Source organism: Camellia sinensis, chromosome 1, assembly GCF_055761805.1.
Source record: "Camellia sinensis isolate YWXY chromosome 1, ASM5576180v1, whole genome shotgun sequence".
In the NCBI taxonomy this organism is placed as follows: domain Eukaryota; kingdom Viridiplantae; phylum Streptophyta; class Magnoliopsida; order Ericales; family Theaceae; genus Camellia; species Camellia sinensis.
The window spans coordinates 159,117,501-159,123,971 of NC_138961.1; the positions used below are offsets into that span (position 1 = coordinate 159,117,501).

The 6,471-nt window shown below is 32.7% G+C and overlaps 1 non-coding gene across 1 annotated transcript in view; it reads right to left on the minus strand.

Moving 5' to 3' along the window:
* LOC114257710 (uncharacterized) overlaps positions 1-1,462 on the minus strand; it is a 4,739-nt gene extending 3,277 nt beyond the window's left edge. Inside the window, exon 1 of the transcript XR_003627707.2 lies at positions 1,220-1,462. This is a non-coding gene — a transcript (uncharacterized LOC114257710). The remainder of the gene's footprint in view (positions 1-1,219) is intronic.
* Between the last annotated feature and the right edge of the window lie 5,009 nt (positions 1,463-6,471).

Here is a 6,471-nt window from a genome sequence, read left to right on the forward strand (position 1 = left end):
CTCTACTGACATAAATATTCTACTACTTGCTACGTTGGCGAAGCCTTTAATGGGAACTGCCTGAATAGTCATAAACGGCATCCATATGAAGGGTGAAGTATGTCGTTTTCTTCTCTCTTTTTTACTTACCTTTTATATCTAAAATTCTCAATTATCGTTTTTCTCTTTCTGGTAAATGAAGAATTAAAGTCACATCTATGAAATTGAAGAAATTGTAATCATTCTTTGCCACCACTAGTGTAAATCAGGTAATGTTATAGGCTCAACTCCTCATTCACATAGTGAAAAAGGAGGGGAATAACATAAATAAATAAAAGATTTTTTTTTCTGTTATTTTTTGGGAACTGGAAATTGCATCTATAAAATTTCTAAATTAATTAACTAAACTATACTAGGTGATATTATGTTTCGTTCTGTTTATGTGTGTGTGTGTGTGTGTGTGTGTGTGTCTTAGTGGTGGACATATGGAAATGTTATTTTAATGGGATAGAAGTTTTTTTTTTTTTTTAAATTCCCTTTACCTAGTTCCAAATACAATATTAGAGTGAATTTTTGACATGAATATTTGCCTGAAATAGTGAAGAGCATTTATGTGAGACTCTCTCTAACTATAATTTGATATAGTGTTTTCATCTCTATTCTGTTACATTTAGACACTTGGACATATGACAATTCTAACAGTAGCATTACTCATGGAAACAAGAATATCTCACCACAATTCATTTTGCTCAGATTCTATAATTATGTTATGAGGATTAATAACAACATTCTACAAAATAAGAAAATTTCAGCAGATAATCCTAGCAATAAATAAATAAATAAATTCATTCTACAACCAACAATAAAGCATGCAGTGAACTTAATTACTGAACCAACAAACCAGTCCTCAAAACCTCTTTATGACATTTTTACATACACTTTGTGAGCATAAATCAAAAAGATTAGTTTGCTCACCAACACAGGAAAACAGACCGACCCATTTTCACAAACACTGGCACATGAGGCATGAATGAATGACAGATCTCTCTTGTAACCCACTAAAAGTTGCATAAGTAGGACGCTAACTTAGATGACTTCAATTCTAAAAAAAAAAAAAAGAACATCCAAAATCTCATAACCCAAATTTCTTTCATTGTTTTTGGGACATTTGAACAAGGGTCCCTCATAATGATAATTGTTTTTGCGAAATTGAGAGAGAGAGAGAGAGAGAGAGAGAGACCTTCCATTTGGAGAAAATAGAGTCATGTTTGGTGCTTTTATAGTCTTCTCTCTTCACCATAGCGATAGTGGAGGGGGAGGAGATGCTCCGGTTGCCAATGAACACAAAGAGAAGCAGCGGTGAGAGAGGAAGTGGAGAGGAGCAGCAGAGAGGGAGAGGGAGAGAAACATTGAAAATAGAGAGAGAGAGAGAGAGAGAGAGAGTTGTTGGTTTGTAACGGTTTGGATTGGAAACAAAATACATATATAATTAAATAATAATTCGCGACTAAATATGTTAGTCGCTAATTACTTTTTTAATCCCTCAAAAATTTGAAATCTCCCTCCAAATATTTTAATTTTTTGGCAACTAAAATTTTGTTTTCGTCACTGAAAATATACTTTTGGTGACCAAACTTTTGGTCGCCAAAGATAAAAAAATAAATTTTTTTTTTTTCATTCGGCTACTAAACAATTTTAGTAGCTAAAACTAACAATACGGCTACTAAAATATTCTTTTGTCGTTGAAAATATACTTTTGGCGACCAAAAGTTTAACTGCCAAAGTTTTAAAAAAATAATTTTTTTTCTTTTCATTTGGCTACTAAACAATTTTAGTAGTTAAAAGTAAGTATATGGCTACTAAAATATTCTTTTGTCGCTGAAAATATACTTTTGGCAACCAAAAGATAAAAACTAATTTTTTTTTCTTTTCATTTGGCTACTAAACAATTTTAGTAGCGGAAACTAACTATATGACTACTAAAATATTCTTTTGTCGCTAAAAATATACTTTTGGCGACCAAACTTTTGGTCGCCAAATATAATATATATACATATATATATTTCATTCAGCTACCAAACAATTTTAGTAGCCAAAACTAGCTATACGGCTACTAAAAAATTTTTTAGTCGCCAATTGTGATATTTTTAGTGACTAAATTTTTTTTAATCTCCAATAATCAATATTCCCTTACTAAAAAAATTTAGCACCCAAATATTTGACTTTAGTACCTAAAAATACTTAGTTGTCAAAAGTGATCGCTAAAAGTGCATTTTGTTGTAGTACCATAATAGTGCTTACAAAATTAGAACCAAACAATTATTTTTAATATTCTAAACATGAAAACCAAACATAAATTCAATGCAAAGCAGTGTGTACAACAAAATATGTAGTAGACTAAATTTTACTTTTAAGGCATGAATGTCAAGGCAGCATGTACAATCAAGAATATGTTTTCATGGCACACCAAATATATTAATTTAAATAAATTGAAACAGTAGCCTATTCAAATAAACCAATTGAATATGGAAACATGCAGTTTGCATACACATAAAAAAATTGGTTTCGGTGGTATGGCAATCAGTAGCATGCATAAGTATTTTTTATTATCTCATATAAAACCCATTGGTTAAACACGGAATTCAAGTTGGCAAAACAATTCTAGGTAAACATATAAATTGTGTTATTCTACAATATTATATGAATCTATTTAGTCACTTCAGGGAAACTTTATATAATCTATTTTAAGTTTTTTGTATAAATTGTGGAATATAGATTCATATTTAATCAGTTAAATTACATAACATGAAACATGATTAACAAAAATACATATGGAACCAAAATATTGAAAACAAGGAATCAAACTAAATTCTGTGTGATACCACAGTTTTCTTAAAATATATTAGTCGCCTCACCGTGAGTGCTGGAGAAACGTCCACTTTTGTCTCACAAGATAAGATGGTTTAGATTGGCTACCGTAGAAGCACCTTCTGATAGCTTTGGTGAACTGACAAAGGCAGTTCTCTCTCAACACAAGAAGAAAAATTATACGAGGAAGCAAACTGACTATATATCTAGAAGGCAAAAAATTTTGTACCAAAACTAAGAGAGATGGGTCTCCTTTTATACACCATGGGGAGAGAGAGAAGGAGCCTCTAACCATGAAGGCTAATGGCCATTACTCTTGCAAAACTGTTGGAGTAATGGATCAAAACTAATGAGAAAAAATATTTGAGATATATTTTCTGTATACACAAGTGTGTATATCTATAACAAACTTGGCCCAAAAAGATTAGGTTGGTGGACCACCAATCCGGCCCAGCCCAAACCCATTCCAGCAAGCCTCAAGCCTCAAGCCTAAGCTGAAGCTCCACGGACGCGGACCCGTGCATGTGGCAATTTTTCCATAACCAACTTGGACCATAGTCTTGGCCCAAACCCATCCTAGATGCATCCATAACTCCCTTCATTCGGAAAAGTTGAATGCCCCAAAGGGCTCATACCCTTATCAAAATCTTGAGGTTTAAATATCCATCAAAGCTTTCTTCTACAATCAATATGGGATTGGTAGTTATATACAATTCTCAATACCTTATTCATGAGGCCATCTTCATTAGACAATTTCTCATTCAATTCTTAATATTTTTTGGTCATTTCTTTTGTGGTGTAAAGACTTTGTTACAAAGAATCTAAACCCATTTAATCTCACCTCAACGAATGGTTGGGACCTACTTTAATTTCTCATTAAAGTTATCAAAAAACCATTTTTTCCAACATAGAGTTCATCAAATACTTTGTAAGGAGAGACCAAACACACAAGCACACACTGTATATGTAGAGAGAGAAAATAGAAATACCATGCCACCGATTCCACTTAAAAATTGAAATGTTTTTTGAAAAACGAAATGGAGATGAGACTTGAGAGGTTGAACAACGAAGGGGCAAAGATCTGAGAAGTTGAAAATTATAGTTAGGCTTTGAAATTAAGGGAACAAGAGAGAGAGAGAGAGAGAGAGAGAGAGAGAGAGGGAGAGAGAGAGAGAGAGAGAGAAAGAGAGAGTGTGTGTGTGTGTGTGTGTGTGTTTATCTGATGCAAGTGGTCAAAAATTGAGAGGATTAGCAATGGTAGAGTGTAAGCGGCTCCACACACTACCACCGAACATCCTTTCTCTCTCCGCCAAATCCACTGCTACTCCGTCACTGCTTCTGTTTCGTTTCGTGTTAGCGCCTTCTTTGTGTTTGCTCTCTGCTTTGGTCGACTCGTTGCCGACCTCAGAGTGGAGAAATAGAGCGACACCACCATGGCGTGAGACATTTTTGATGGTGATGGTTTTGAATGGTGGCCTAGGGTTTGTGCTTATGTGAATGTCAAAGAGAAAGAGAAATAGGTAGAGAGTAGAAAGAGAAACAGAGGAATACATTGAGAGCGACGGTGAGAGAGAGAGAGAGAGAAAGAGAGGAGAGCAAGTGACTCTCTGTGTTTTTCTTTGATCGGTGTTCGGTGTATATATTTGAGTTGAGATACAGATAAATAAAAAATATATATAATGAAATTAAACATAAAACTCAAATTGGGCAATAATGCTTCGTCTTCCCACCAAAAGATTTGAGTTTTATTGTCGACTAAATATTTTTTAGTCACTGAAAGTGCATATTTTCCGATCAAGAAGGAGCTTCTTCTCTGTTTTTTTTTTTTTTTTTTTTTGATATCTATTAGTGACGGCACAATAAAGGCCATGGCCAAAATAAATAAATAAACTATTTGCAACGAGAAGAAAAGTTGCCGCAAAAAGTAGGCCTTCCGCGACGGCTAATGGCTTGTCGTCGCAAAAGCCATCCAATATACCCTTTTCTCTTTTTGAGACAGTAATTGCCGACATAAAAAGCAACCATTAGCGATGGGGTATTAACCGTTGCAAAAAGTTGCTTTTTGCAGCGGAAAATTATACCGTTGCAAAAGGCTTCGTGTCTTATACCCCTTTTTCTAGTACTGATAATAGGATAACGATTTTTTTGCATGTTATATCTTCTATATTTATCTATATCTATATCTATATCTATCTTTTATATAAAGTGAACACCCACGTTGATGTCCTGAAAGCTGAAATCTATGCTTCTCTATGTGCCAAGTGAATTTCTCAATTTAAAAAAAAAAAAATGTTAGAGAAGAGGATAAGACTTGACTTGAACAGGTTTGATTTGATAAGGAACACACTTATCAAAGTGTAATATTATTTTTTTTTTATTTTTACATATTTGAATTGAACACGCATTCGTATACCATCCGCTAATGTTACATATTTGTCATAACATGTTTTTTTTTTTTAATTCTTTTTTTAATATACTTTTCTATGGTTTCAAATTCTATATCATTTTAAATTGAAAAAAAAAAATAACAATAGAATATTCATAATCACTTTTTAATTTTAATTCATCACTACCCATTTGTTTAGTTATTATTGGTAATACCAAAATAGAATGCTTGTTTTCCAATGTTTTAATTTAATCATATTTTGTTTTATCATACATATTTATTTAAAGTAAACTTCAATAACACAACATAGGTTCATTTTTTTTCTGGTTCCTAATTCTAGATATATTACATAATTTCTATTTTATTTTGTAAAATAATTTTTATTGTTTCACTTTCAAAAAATCTTTAGGGGCAAAATAGATTTTAAAAAAATAATTTAAATATTCACAATAATTCATTTGTTTCAAGTTATTACTAATCTTGTGTAATTAATTATTTTATTTTCTTACGAAACTCAAGTGCCCTATTCATATCATAATTCATTTAATAAAAATAATTGTTATTTGCTTTCTCACATGCATCGCCAAATGTGCTGCTAGTTAATTTTAGGGCTAGTTTGGCATACCTTAAAAAAAGTTAAAAAGTAAAAAAATTATTAAAAAAATTAAAAAGTTATCGCTATTCACTAAAAAAATATTAAAAAAATTAATTTTACAAAACAAAAAGTACAACTCACATGTCACGTAAGTTGTGCTTTAGCTGCCCACCGTTTGTACAAAGGCAACAAGTAGAAAAGCAAACAAGACCGTGCTATTCGGCCCGTGGGGACTATCGTGGGTCTCGTTTTGATAATCTGAACCATTCAATGTGTAGAACTCATCGCGTAATATATGCCCGAAAAAAATCATGTTGATCGGATATCACTAACTGCATGATCAAATTAGTTTTGTATTAAAAATAAATGGTGTTATAGTTAGCGGTTGACAAAAAACTAATCCGATCAGATAGCTATCAATATTCGATTAACGTGATTTTTTACAAGCATATAGTAATCAACGAGTTCTACACGTTGAACGGTTCCGATTAGCAAAACGGGACTTGTGGCGGGCCCCCACGGGCCAAATAGCACCGTCCAATTCAATGTTTGAAAAGGAGGCAAGTTTCTCTTATACACTACTCTACCCACTGTACTGCCTACTCTGCCCAAACTTCTCTTATACACTAATTTATATAATTTT